Genomic DNA, 14,508 nt, shown 5'->3' with positions numbered 1-14,508 from the left:
AGTAGATTTGAGAATCATTGCTGCAGAAATCCGTCGAGGCACCAAGGACAAAGACGACGCTGTGTTCATCAGTTTGAGAAGGGTTGAAGAAGCTGTTCAGATTATCATTGGTCGCATTTGAGAAGACCAATGCGCCGGATGATGTGATCTGAGAGAAAAAGTACACAGGAAAATATCGATAAACACAACATGATTGTTAACTGCATGCGCTATTACATTAGTGGTATCCATGAGTGTGTTGCATAGATGCGCCTTAGGTACTCTTAAAATAAAAGAATCACATTTATTGGTTTTCAATTTTCAATCCGTGCGCAATACCTGTCATGTTCGCGTAACATGCAACTTCTTTTCTATCTATGTTAAAATGTAAACTTTCAGTATAAAGTATCAAAGAGAGAGAATGGAGATATTAACTTTTATTTTGACATTGATCTATTGGACATGGGTGTAGAGGTCTTTAATTGTCATTTTAACATCATTTTACGATGGAATATGTTAACATGCTTTCGTTCAATTCCTGTATAATGTGTGGTATGCAAGTAAATCATTTGCATTTCGATGCCTAGAGAATTAAAGTCAAAGGAGGACTGGACGACAACCTACCCTGATATAAGAAGAGAGGGCGTCCTTCCCTACTGGTAGTCCTGTTATGGGGCCGACGGCCGGCGACACCGAATAGCAGTCTCGACTCACAGAATCTTTCTCCATTGCCAGGTCCTCTTCTGCTAATCCGTATTCTAAGTAGAAAGACCCTGAAATAAGAATTAAAAGCGATATCGAAATTCTGCTTCTGTATTGTGATTGCAATGTCAATTCAGTGTTGTGTCTTTTTACCTACAAGCACTCTCTATAGTCACGTTTAAAAGTTTGAGGTCATAATGGCAATCATCAAAATGTTAATACATGTAGTAATAACAGAAAATAATCATTGTTGCAAATATTATTGTTATACGAAAGAAAACAATTTCATATAAAATGAAAATGGTCGTACAGATAAAATACAAGTCACAAAAGTGAATTAATGGTAGTAGTTAGAATAAAGCTACCAACCTATTCCTTGTTCAATTTTGGGAGCAGGATTGTATGAAGTTAAGTTTAAGTGTAGAAACTAACAGCGAGGACAGTGGTTCTGAGTCTTCTACCGATCTTACCAGGAACAGTCGAACCTTCAGTCGACTCGGCCGTTGGGCTCTGCAACGTTGTTGCGGGCACAGCAACCGTTGGTGTTGGCCCTTGTGTTGTTGGTCCTTCAGTTGTTGGTCCTTCAGTTGTTGGTCCCTCTGACGTTGGTCGTTCTGTTGTCAGCCCTTGAGTTGTCGGTCCTTTTGTTGTTGGTCCTTCCGTTGTTGGCTCTTCTGTTGTTGGCCCTTCTGCCGTTTGTACTTCTGTTGATGAAACTTCTGTTGTTGATTCCTGGCTTGTTGGCCCTTCTCTCGTTGGTTCTGTTGTGAAACCGTCTGTTGTCGTTCGTTCTGTCGTTGGCTCTTCTGCTGTTATTCCTTCAGTTGTTGGCCCTTCCACTGTTTCCACCTCTGTTTGCGTAACTTCTGTTGTCGGTTCTTCAGTAGTCGGCCCTTCTGTCGGTTGTCTCGCTGTTGTTGGACCCTCTGTTGTTGGTCCTTCAGTTGTTGGTCTTCCTGTTGTTGGCTCTTCTGTTGTCGGTCCTTCTGTTGTTAGTCCTTCTGTTGTTGGTTCTTCAGTAGTCGGCCCTTCTGTCGTTTGTCTTGCTGTTGTTGGACCTTCTGTTGTTGGTTCTTCAGTTGTTGGTCTTCCTGTTGTTGGTCTTTCTGTTGTTGGTCTATTTGTTGTCTCTTCTGTTGTTGGTCCTTCATTTGTTGGTCTTCCTGTTGTTGGTCTTTCTGTTGTTGGCTCTCCTGTTGTTGGTCCATTTGTTGTCTCTTCTGTTGTTGGTCCTTCAGTTGTTGGTCCTTTTGTTGTTGGTCCTTCTGTTGTTGGCTCTTCTGTTGTTGGTCCTTCTGTTGTTGGTCCTTTTGTTGTTGGTCCTTCTGTTGTTGGCTCTTCTGTTCCTGGTCCTTCTGTTGTTGTCCCTTCTGTTGTTGGCTCTTCTGTTGTTGGCTCTTTTGTTGTTGGTCCATCTGTTGTTGACCCTTTCGTTGTTAGTCCTTTAGTTGTTTTCAAGATGAATTCAGTGGTTGAAGAGATCGTGGGGGCTGGGTGCACTGTAGTTTCTTCTGTGCTAAATTCTTGAGAGGTTGGTGTCATCATCGAAGTCAGCATCCTAGAAAGGTAGTCGGTTGTCGCAGTTGGCGATGTAGAGAAGTTATCGCTCCCTGTTGAAGTCAAGCTCAGTTCTGTAATGTACAGGGGAGAAGAAAGAAGATCAGGTTAGCATATTTTTATTGTATCAATATGATAAACACAAGAGCTCAGGGCAAATTTCAAATGGTGCATGAACAAGACTCACTGTTCCTCAAATGCGTTTTAATTGCCTTTTTGAGGATTTGCACTCTACTATAGAATGTCTATGTCTTTACAGAGTCTTGTGTACTTCTCACTTACTCTTATTCGGTTATTATATTATATCTTACAGAATGACAGAATGTAATACAATAAGTGACGACGTGACGGCACGTCCTAATTAGTGTCCGCTGGCTTTTGACAGTTCCTTCGGGGGGGGGGGGGAGTGAATATTGTTCCTTGAAAATCAGGAAAAACTTAAAATCTCCTGAATTGTAAATGTATGTCACGTTCAAACTTAAGACAGCACGTATTTTTTTCTTTCAACTATAAAGTGAAACCTAACAACGACATAAGGCATGGGTTAACACAACTTCGGATGCATACCAATACACGTCCTGTTGTCGAAGTCAAGGACAAAGCCGTCAAGACAGTTACACTCGTAGCTGCCATATGTGTTATTACAGATCTGTTCGCACTCGTGACCAACTTCGCATTCATTAACATCTATTGTGGAATAGATAAGAAAAAACAAAATATGAAGATATCTCTCTGAAAGCTATGACTGCACATAATTATAGTCATCTGACATTGTCAAAACCAAAGGTGTCACAGACTCGAAAACACAACATGTATGGAAAAACAACAACACCAACAACCACAACAAAGGGCAATACGATAAAACTTTAGGGTGCGTTTATAAGATTTTTTCTTTTAGCCAGAAACAGTGTTTCGAAACATTGTTTCTGGCCAAACAGTGTTTCCAGCAAGAAAAAAAAAATAATCTTATAAACGCTAACCGTGATTTGAAACACTGTTTTGAAACACTATTTTGAAACGCACAAAAGAGTGCGTTTCAAAACAGTGTTTCTGTAGAAACAGTGTTTCAAAAATCTTATAAACGCAACCGCGATCTCAAACACTGTTTATGTGACGTCACAATGCCTTGCGCGCACCCTGTTTGACCCTTTGCCGAGGAAAAACTGCTCAGAGTGAGTTGCGCAATGGTACAGTCTGAGCGAGAGCCCCAACACGCTCGGAGAAAAAATCTTATAAACGCTCTCCTGACGAAACTGTTATTTGAAACAATGTTTCAAAACAGTGTTTCAAAACAGTGATTCTAGGCACGCAAAATCCTATAAACGCGGCCATAGACTAATAGCATACATGCATACAGAAACAGGTATGACGAAACATAATTGAGTACCTGAATATAAGAACGACCCAAGTCCAAAATTGGCTACGCCTTTGGAAACCATTTACGAGGTCATGCAAATACAGATGATCATTTTAAGTGATTGTTTTATATTCAAATATGTATGAATAACACCCCAATAAGTGAAAACACTAAAAGCAGTAGGACATTATTTATTTATTTCTATTTTTCCCAAATTTTCTCTGATGGACATGGGTCGTTCTTATATTCAGGTACTCAATTATAGTCTTGGCATCGCGATTAGTCTTTGCGTTGCGATGTCGCTAAAAGCCCCTCATGAAATAGAAGGAAATATCCGCAGTACAACGAGTTGATCGACACCAGCAAGCGCTTTGAAAGATTGCTCGCATTTTGTTGCGTCACCTTTACTCAGCGTCGAAAGAAAATCAGCAATGAAAATATATTAGCATGGCAATAGATTGGCAAAATTAAGAGTTTAGAGCTTGAACATCCAATACTAATCACCTGCTGCTAATTTGTCATCACAACCTTCTCTCCTACTGGGCATTACATACCAAAGTTAAGCCTCGTCACATGCATTACTACTCCGCTTTCCTTTTGGGAAAAAAAAATCACTGATAAGAACTTCCTACGTCGAAATCTCCCAATTTAAAGTCTGTCAAATTGCAACTACAAATAATTATTTTTTTTTTATTTCTTCAACTATAAAGATAAATAATAATTTTATGACCACATACGGCACAGTCTAACAAAATTGACTTCGGATGCATACCAACACACGTCCTGTTGTCGAAGTCAAGGAAAAAGCCATCTCGACAGCTACACTTGTAACTGCCATCTGTGTTATTGCAGATCTGTTCGCACTCGTGACCCACTTCGCATTCGTTAACGTCTGTAGTGAAAAACGAAAACACAGACTAGGAAGATGATGTCCATAATATAGGAAATTCTTTCGGTTTGCATTAACAAATAGGGGTATCTACATGCATACAAACAAACACAAATACGTGTATATACATATCTATATCTATCTATATCGTATATAGATAATTGTACAAATAAAATATAGTTTTAACTATGTAATTGTACAATAATATACTCAAAAAAGTGGACAAATACATAAGTACAAGTTCATTATTCATACAATTCATTGTATTTATAGATCAACAACTGGAGTCCGTAGTTTATCTTCAGCTATTTTCTTTAACTTTTTACTAGTACATTGTACCGATAAAACTTTACCTTGAAATAGCCTACAATAGCAATATCAATTTTGAAACCATAGGACCATTAAGTAGAAAGATGAAAATACAAAATGTAAAAATTAAGAATGAAGCATATTTGAGAATTCAGTAATTTCAACCACTTCTGTTTACACACCACTACAGTTTCGCATATCATCGTTGAGTTGATATCCGGGATCACACAGACAGGTGTAGCTACCATTTGTGTTTGAACATGCGTGTTGACATCCATGATCGTCCATGCACTCGTTGATATCTGCACAGACGCAACCAAAATTAAAACAGCACGAGTTATTACTCTCCAACTTTGGATTTTAAATACTCCATACTTCATCGACCCTTTCTTGTGATTTAAAGGGAGGCAGTCCTGAGATTTTTACCGTACTAATGATTAAGAATAGTAACAAATATAACATTTCACCAGTTTATACGCGTGGAAATTAAAAACTGTCTCTGTACGCGATTTCTGAAAAATAATTCCTGCAAGCAATCGTGTAAGAGCCTGTCAAAAGATGCTACGTCATTGATGCCCTACTCTCAAGTTGACAGCCGTGCCTCTAAAATGATCAGTTGTAATTTTATCATAAAATGTGGAAATATATGATTTTATCATTTTGAACAAAATATTACAAGCTTAGTTATAATTCCTGTAAAGTGATATTGTAAACACACATTTATATATTGGTCAGAATTTTGAACGATGTACAATTGAGCCAAAACAACGCAAAATTTAATTTTTTTTTTTCACCGCGGAAGTTTACCATGTCCAGAGCAGCGAAAGTCCGTGAGGAATAGCACTGCACATACATTTGAATACCATTTAACATAGTTTGCAACTATCTGATTCAATTCAAAATCGTAACGAAATATCTTAAGGGACATGTGTATGTGTTGGCAGAATATTAAGCTTGTACTCTCCAATAACCTGTACGTAATGGTAGACAACTGATGATTGAACCAAATTCGTCATTTCTGTTGAAATATTGCTCTTCCGCTAAACACTTTCTCCACTTTATGCTCATTTTACAGAAACTCAATATTTTGACCTCTTATTTCACTATCCCATACTTTAATCCTTACTCCCAAATAATAACATAGCTTTTTAAGATGTGTCTGATCTAGGCAGTCTCTATAACCCAACAAACATAGCATAGTTTTTATCACGGAGGTTCGCATATAGCTCACGGACGTTCGGAACAAGCAATATATTGAACAATGCAGCTCTCTTGAGTTGGAAACGCATTCTATTCACAACAAACAGCGATTTCATGACGAGAACAAACTCCTCTGCAAAATCCTGAATAGATATTACCAATTGTCAATTATAAAAGCTTGTTTATCTTCTCATGCTGAGGAATCAAAGAAAACAATTTTCCATCTCTCGTAAATGAACGTACAAACATACGTGTAATCTCAGTGACCGACGCAGTCCATCCTTGAGAACGAATATATTTATCAAAATGTCGTTATCACGAAGTAAAGATTCAGGTCCTAAATTTTTTTATCTAAAGTCTAAAATGCGAAATTTGCTTATAACGAAAATGGTCACAGCTGAATATGACAAAGAATTGACATAGAAAAAGAAAAGCAATGTGCTCCGTTATCGAAATACGACGTTTAGCTTGGGAGGGCAAACGAATACGTTAGGAAGAAATCCCTCTGCGTTTGTTTTTTGTGTTACACACTGTTACCGAGGAGAATTTGTGTTATTATATCAGTCAGAAATGATATTAGGTTCGATACTCCGATGTTTCGTCATAACAATACACAACAAGTCCATATAACTTGGATGGATGTTTGTGATTTCGATACTATACAATATGGTTGAATTGTTATAACAAACATTTTGTAGCGCGTCATTTCGGAGGCTTGTTATCCATACAGTTTGTCAATCCAAAAATTGATAGAGTTCGTATAATCATGAAGCGTTTTTATTCGGTAAATGATAGGAATCTCCGAAGGTTAATCAAAAGGTTTGTTAACTGGAACAGGAAAAATCAGGTTCTTTTATCCAAATGTGGAGAAACAAATTAACAACCAAATCCTCCAGATTTCAAAACCTCATGATAATCGTTTTCACCTAAACGAATATCAGGCCCATTCCACTTTTAAAAGAACGGACCTAAAATAGTGAACGTTAATATTTAATTTTTGGATTAACCAACTTTCGGAATAAGAACATTTTAGATAAGAAACCCCCTGAATTAACTACGAACATTCTTCTTTTTTTTTCATTTTCGAAATAACAAACCTTTGGATATTCGGAGTAACGAATCTTTGGAAAAGCGAACGTATCAAAGTGCAACCGTAAACCTATTCTAAATCATTACTTTTGTTAACATGTGTTTTCAAAGTAAGCACAAAAGCACACACAACTTGACGAACTCTCTGTCTCTTAAATGTAAAATGAAAAAAAAAAAAATCTGGGACAGAATTACAAATTAACATTGCTTTTCATTGATGAGTATAAAAAACACCATGCCATGATAAGCGGAGGATTTTCGTGTTTTCATCAGACAATAATTGTATACTGCATTATTTTTGTTCGCTTGTGACGTCATTTCCATGAATAAAAAGATAAACAAACAAAAACAAACTTCTCGAGAGGAATTCGGTATAACGGGAGTGCACTGGCAATTCTTTTCTCTGTGTGTTGGGGCTCGACCCCTTCTCAGTCTGTTTCTTCTCATTTTCATTCAACTGCTTCCACGTCCTTTCGAAACTTTTCCGTTTCTTCTCAACACATGCCCATTACAGACTTCTTCCGTCATTTCACCCTTTTTGTTTCAATATATCTTGAATGTGACTGCGTAGCACTTTTCGGATTTGTTTTTTTTTTCTGTTTGGTGGCAGCATGTTCAGGCTACTTAGGGAATGAGAGAAAAATCGTTGTGAAGAGAAAAATAAGAATGTATAAAGGCATAAAGTATCATGACAATTACAGCGAACGTCCGTGATGGAGACCAAAACTGGATGTGTTCTGTTTGAGATGGCAGCTACCATACTCAAAAAGATAAACACTTGGAGTATCTGTAACTAAAAAGTAGCACTGTTCCTCTATCTCGTACTATGTAATCCATGGACTTATGCTACCAACAAACATCCGTGACCAAAACGTTTTCCTTTTGTTATTACAGGTAAATTGAGTGATTTGGTCATATTTTCAAGTAACATTAACTTTAAGTACCGTGATATATTTGTAATTATCAGAAATTTCCTTTTTCGGACCGAACGTCCGTGAACGAAACTTTCAGAACCTATAGCAGTGCAACTTGTCTCCAACACCTCATTTGAAAGTAACTTAAATGCACAGAAATGACAGATTACGCAAAATTCCATTTTCCTATAACTTGGTTTTCAGTGTTAAGTTGTTTTTGTATAATTAGAGGGAAAACAAGCGTAAAATTGTAAGTTTTCAACTGTGTGTTCATCATGATTACATACCGCCTTAAAATATCTGAATCTACTGCTCTGAACTCATTGTTTACTTTGTAAAATTTTATTTGTCGCTATTGGAGCTAAAAGTTTGAAGAATACAGGACACTTTCGGGACAAGTTATTCCTATCGGTCGGATTGCATACGTCACGGACGTTCGTTCTACTACAAGGGTCATGTTCCAGGACGGGTAACTAATCGACAGAGAGTACGTAGCCTTGCTAACTCTTTCAAAAATTTGAAAAGGTACTGTCAATGCAAATTATAAGAAATTTGACATCCTTTCAACATATATGTTGCTCAGAGGGGGATTAGGAGGTGAATTTTCAGAGAAAATATTAATTATTTGCTTGGTTTTCGGTGAATTGCATGGTCCAAAAACTGCGGACAATCCTCAATCAGCTCCACACATGACATGCAGCTCCTCGGCTAGGTAAAATGCACCTTCGCCATCAAAGCAAGATGGTGTCCCACTCGATAACGTTTTAATCATCAAGGACGTTCTTTTTTTCTCGGAGGTTCGTCTAAAAATGTAATTTTGGTTCGCATTTAGCAAGGGATGAACAGAAACTAAAAACAAACATAATTATCGTGTGGCTAGATCTTAATTGATTACGACTCAGAACAATATCGCCAATAACGTTTAATGGGCTACGATTTTTATTAGTAAGTAGCGGAAGCACGTCCGTGAATAAAACTGAGTATAATTTTGCATAAAAGAATGTTACGTCCCATGTACAGCCAGTAGACGTACAATTTTTGCAGGATATGTTCATTAGGTGGAACACCAAATTTTCGTATACATTACAGTTGTGACAACAAAGTAGAATTTGCAGCAGCGATAAAAATAAAAGCATCACGGACGTTCGTCTGTTTAGGGCTTTGATATTTCAATTGTTGTCTATAATTTTATACGTGCTCATAGAGTTCTTATAATTTTGTGGTACGTAACCATGATATGTCAGATTCAGAACATGGTCAGATATTAGATGCCATGTACCATAAAAAGGCACATCATTGGTTTGAAAAACAAAAATTATTGTGAAAATAGCGTTTTTACCGTATTTTTACGCTTTAAGTCCTTGTCAAATACAACATATCAGTCAAAAGTCAACCAAACCATACATTTCCTGAAAGGAAATTTACCAGGTTTTGAGAAGACATGAGAGAATCTGGTTTCTTAGATCATCCTGGCGTGTTCTAAGGGAAAGAGTGTCATAAGGTGCGAAAATTGGCAATCGTACATCGTTCAAAATTCTCACCCATATATTTTAAAATCAAATATATCACGTACTTGACATCAAATAGGCACGGTGCTTTTCTAGCTTCTGTCCGTGTTGCATACTACTTTGAGTACAAACCACTCTCGCGCGCGAATTCTTACCATACTTATGTCAACAGTACTCCGTCTAGCTGAGTTTGGCGTTCAGACCGAAGATTACCATAACAATTAGCGTACGCATAACGAGCAGAACACAGCTGAGAAGAGTTGTGCCTCGATGACGTCGGACTCTCCGCCAAGACTTGCTCATTAGCATATTCACTATGCAGATTCACACTTTTTCAACAAAAATTTACGAGCTTATCTGGTGATTTGAAAGTTTGTTTTTGGTGAAAGTAGTTCATTGGAGGTACCAACAACATATTTTTTGTTTTTCTAAATTCGTAAGGACTGCCTAACTTTAAAGGAAAAAAAAGTGATCCACTCCTGGTTGAAATATACATTCATATCCTTACGAAGGCAGGGTGATTTGAAAATTTTTATTTTTCTTATCTTTTTTTCACGCCTGCGCAATTAACAAAAAAAAAATATTTTGATATAAAACTGCCTTTAACGTAGTTCCCTTCTCTCTGATTCAATTTCACAATTCAGTAAAATCATTTCAGTTCATTTACGGTCAAGTAACACTTTTTTTTTTCGTTACAAAAAAAGAATGGAAATCTAATATATGGGACTGACTCAAGAATAAACTTTCCAAATGCACGACAATTAGTTGAAAAACCTGGCGAGTATGACAGCTTTTAGAGAACACAGAACACCAACGAAATACTATTTTTCTTCTTCTTCTCTCTCTCTCTTTCTCTCGAACTGGCACCTGGCACAATTCATCACTTTCCCGTCAGAATAACAGATCCCACCGTTTAACTTACGTATACGTCTAATTACGTATCTATATGGGAAAAATAATGCGAAAAAGATCCTACTATCTTACCATTCAATATACCACAATAAATCCACAGTAAGATGATTATTCTACTCGATTTTTGTATACACTAAATGACAAGGCCTATCGCCTTGGGCACAGAAGCAATCAGTTGGAGAATGAGGTGCGAATTCCAATAACAATTATAAGAGTATCTTTCCGTTGTAGAATGCTTATAATCGCCCTCTCTCCCGTTCAGGAGCAACTGTTTTATGGTATCTTTTACTTGTTGGTTTTTTGTTTTTGTTTTTTACTTCTCTGAGGATGTGGAGAGACAGAAAAGATCGAGGAAAGCACACACAAAATTGTTTGTAAATCTATGCTTCCAAAACGGAAATTATGTGAGAGGAATACTCGTTCAGAAACCACAGATACATACACAGACACACACACACACACATACAAACACACATATGAACGTCGCGCGCTCGGACAGAGAGAGAGAGAAACACACACACACACACACACACACACACACACACACACACACACAAATCCCAGGGAGTTTTTTTAACATACGAAATCTTACCTGAGCATTGTGAGCCGTCTTCCTCCAGGATGTAGCCTTCGAAGCATGCGCAAGAAAACCCTGGGTCCTCATTTATGCACACCTGCGTGCAGTTATTGTCATCATTAAAGCATTCGTTGATATCTGGGAGGTTAAAACAAAATGGCTAATAATGTATATTCACTTGGAGGAATAAAAATATACTCTTTTCGTTCAAAACGCCATTAACAATGCCATTAACAATGCCATTAACAATGAAGGTATGTTTTTCTTTCAACGATGTAACTATTTTTTAAAGCTGTTTTTCTAGTAGATTTATGTGTACATTATGTAATTTCTTATTTCCCATAGTTATTGTTCCATTCTTCTGCTTACTTTCATGTACCTGTGCACGTAAATATGTTTTATTTCTCCAAAATTCATTCTTTTCCACTGCGCCTTCAATGACTGAAACACATTTCTTCGATGTTGATGTTGGTTTGTTTTTTTATGATTTGACCACGCTCTGTGAACACATTACCGTGCATTAAGGTGGATACAGGGCTTCACTGATATCCATAGCAGGTTCTACCATTATCGTTATTAGCATGCTTTAGCATAGCTCTAGATCGGTTAGGAAGTGTCAGCAAAGTACTGACCTGTGCATATGTCCCCATTCCCCGTGTAGCCTGGGTGGCAAGTGCAGTAATAACTCCCGTCAGTGTTGTGGCATTCGCCGTTGCTACATATCTCTTCGAACTCTGCACATTCATCCACGTCTGCGCGACAAAAACAAACAAACCAACAAAAGAGAGAAAAATAACAGAGTAAAATATAAAGCATACGATACTTCATCTTTTTCTAATTTTTTTGTTACCTTTGTCTGATACCAGTTTTGAACTCTAAACTGAAGAAGTGCACTGCTGCCACATTTCTGAATACCGTTGGCCATAAAGAACGAACAACATCAAATGTTTTGCCTTGTTTAATTTCCAGTAAACATGTCATGAAGATGATGCAATTTGCACGAATGTTTGAAATTTTGGGTTATTACAATAATTTTAGAAGGGCGCAATAAAAAGAAAAACGCTTGAAACTATGAAGCGATAAAAACTTAAATAAAAGACACGTAAAAATGTTAAAGCCAAATTAAAGTGATATGATACCTTTTAGAAGAATGATATTGTCAGGCAACAAAAGGTAATTGTTTTGGATTTGCGTCAACCCGTCGTAGAAGGCGTTCTCCAAGCTTCCCGAATTGAGTGTTGTTGATGGTGGAAAATCAACCCTGAAAGTGGCTGTCGCCTGAGTGTCTTGCAGGGTGTAATTGTACACAGAGACCTGGAGCACATCCGAGCTTTCGCTTATATTTCGAAGATGTTGCAAGACCTGTTGTTCGGACAAAGTTGTGCAGTAGTGTAGAAGGCATGACCATTTACGATGTTATCTCCTCTTTGTTGTTGTTGTTGTTATAGCTCAGCTTCAAATTTCTCTCTGAACCAACAAAACTGAAAGTTCATACTGGACACAAAACTTTTGAATCCGGTTTTCCCCTCTCCTCGTTCTCTCGTATATATGTATATATATCATGTATTTACAAATACATTTAAAAAGAACGTTTATAACGTTTATAGTAACAATAAAGGCTTAAAGGAAGGCATTATCACAGGTATCACAAGCATTACATAAAAAGCCCTCTGTAGGAACGTGAAATATTTAAGTACAGGGCAACCCTAGTAAATTTATACATTTAGGGCGTCTTATAGATTACTTATGCAAAATATTACTCGATTGGTGCATTACACGGTAAATCTATGTTTGCCATGTCTGGTTCATCAGTTAAAGGAAAGCTCTTTTGTTGTCAAGCGCCTAAATGATAACTTGAGAACACGCATGTACTTAATATATAAAATTGATAAACACGTTATACTGTTGCGTTTCAATTTAGATTTCAATTTCAATTTCATTTTATTTCTGCACCTTTTTTTCTCAAGAATGCATTGTATAAATACAAACGAAAACACAATTACACCAATTTTTGAGAAATAACACTATCTAACGATATCAAATCTTGGAACAAAATTAACAAGTCATTCAGCAGCAGAATACAGTTAATTCTGGTATTTTCACTTTCATGACTTGTTCAACAAAGAAGGGGCATTCACAATAAACAAGCGTAACGATGTTTGACGATATTTCAGTCTTTTCCTGACGGACTAAAAACTATATTCTCGCTGATTATACTTCGCAAGGGGGGGGGGGGGGGGGGAAATGTGTCATTACGGGGAGAGGGGCACAAATGGCCGGACTTAATTTCACTTTAATCTAAACAAAATGAATACACTTAAAGAGTTCATAAATTAACTTAACTATACAAATCTGTTTAAATTATCAATACTGCCATTTATTTCAATGATTATATTTTCTTACGTTTATTTATATTTATTCAAGACAATATTTGTGTTTATCTATTTGAATCCCACTTCAGTTTTCTTTTGAAATGTTTTAAAAGAATGTAAACTGCTTCAGATGATTATAGAGAGCATCCCATACATCAAATCCATGAAGTCTTAATGAGCAAACAAAATTCGTGGGTTATTGAGATGGATGTTACTAGATGTACTGGTTGTATATGAATGATTTGTTATTGTTGTTGACGTTGTTGTTGTACGAAGTATTCGTTTATATGTTTATATCATAATTGCAATATATCAAAATAAAGACAAAATTATAATACAAAAACAGAAATCATGATACAAACGTTTTTGCAAAATATTTAGCGCCTCTAAAAAAATCAACAACAACAATGGGCGTACGTTCTCAAACAGGATTCGAACCTACGACCTCCTGATCTCCGACGGAAGAGTTTCATGACTTTGAATTTATTGTGCAGTACCCACTGCATGCTATCAGGATTTGAACCAACACTTGCTGTTAGGCAGAAGCCCGATGGTCCAGTGGAGATGACGCCTGTCTGGAGATCAGGAGGTCGTAGGTTCGAATTCTGTTTGAGTACGTACGCCTATAATGAATTTTATCATGACTACTACTAAAACACTGATCAATTCAGTGCTTATCTATGTCGATGTAGGGCAATATGTCAATCAGTTGCAAAAATGAATGATGTTTTAAAAGCCGGACAGAAAAAGTAATGTGACTCGTAATTGAGTCTTGTGTATTGATTAAAACTTTTTCATGTTTTGCTATGCCCCCTCCCCCCCCCCCCCCCCAAAAAAAAAAACTCTACTGCACTCTACAATGGTTTCTTTAATGGTCATGTAGTTAGATACTCCACCATTGTTGTTAATGTAACGACAGGGTCCGATGTCAGGAATTACACGGGTGCATTCTGTCGATATCCATTGTTTGTAAACGCTTACTGACTTATTGGCAATGAGGTTTGCCGTTTATTTCTTCATACAGAAAAGTATGATTTTATTTTAGCTCGGTTTTCCCAGTAAATGTCATCTCAAAGCTACTTTGAGATACCTTCTCCTTGTACTCCTTGAGCCAATTAATTCATAAATCCAATTGTGACTGTA

The sequence above is a fragment of the Diadema antillarum genome, unplaced genomic scaffold (genome assembly GCF_040938485.1).
Source record: "Diadema antillarum isolate AM-2024a unplaced genomic scaffold, OU_Dant_1.0 scf00000054, whole genome shotgun sequence".
In the NCBI taxonomy this organism is placed as follows: Eukaryota; Metazoa; Echinodermata; class Echinoidea; order Diadematoida; family Diadematidae; genus Diadema; species Diadema antillarum.
This window is presented reverse-complemented; position numbering follows the sequence as displayed.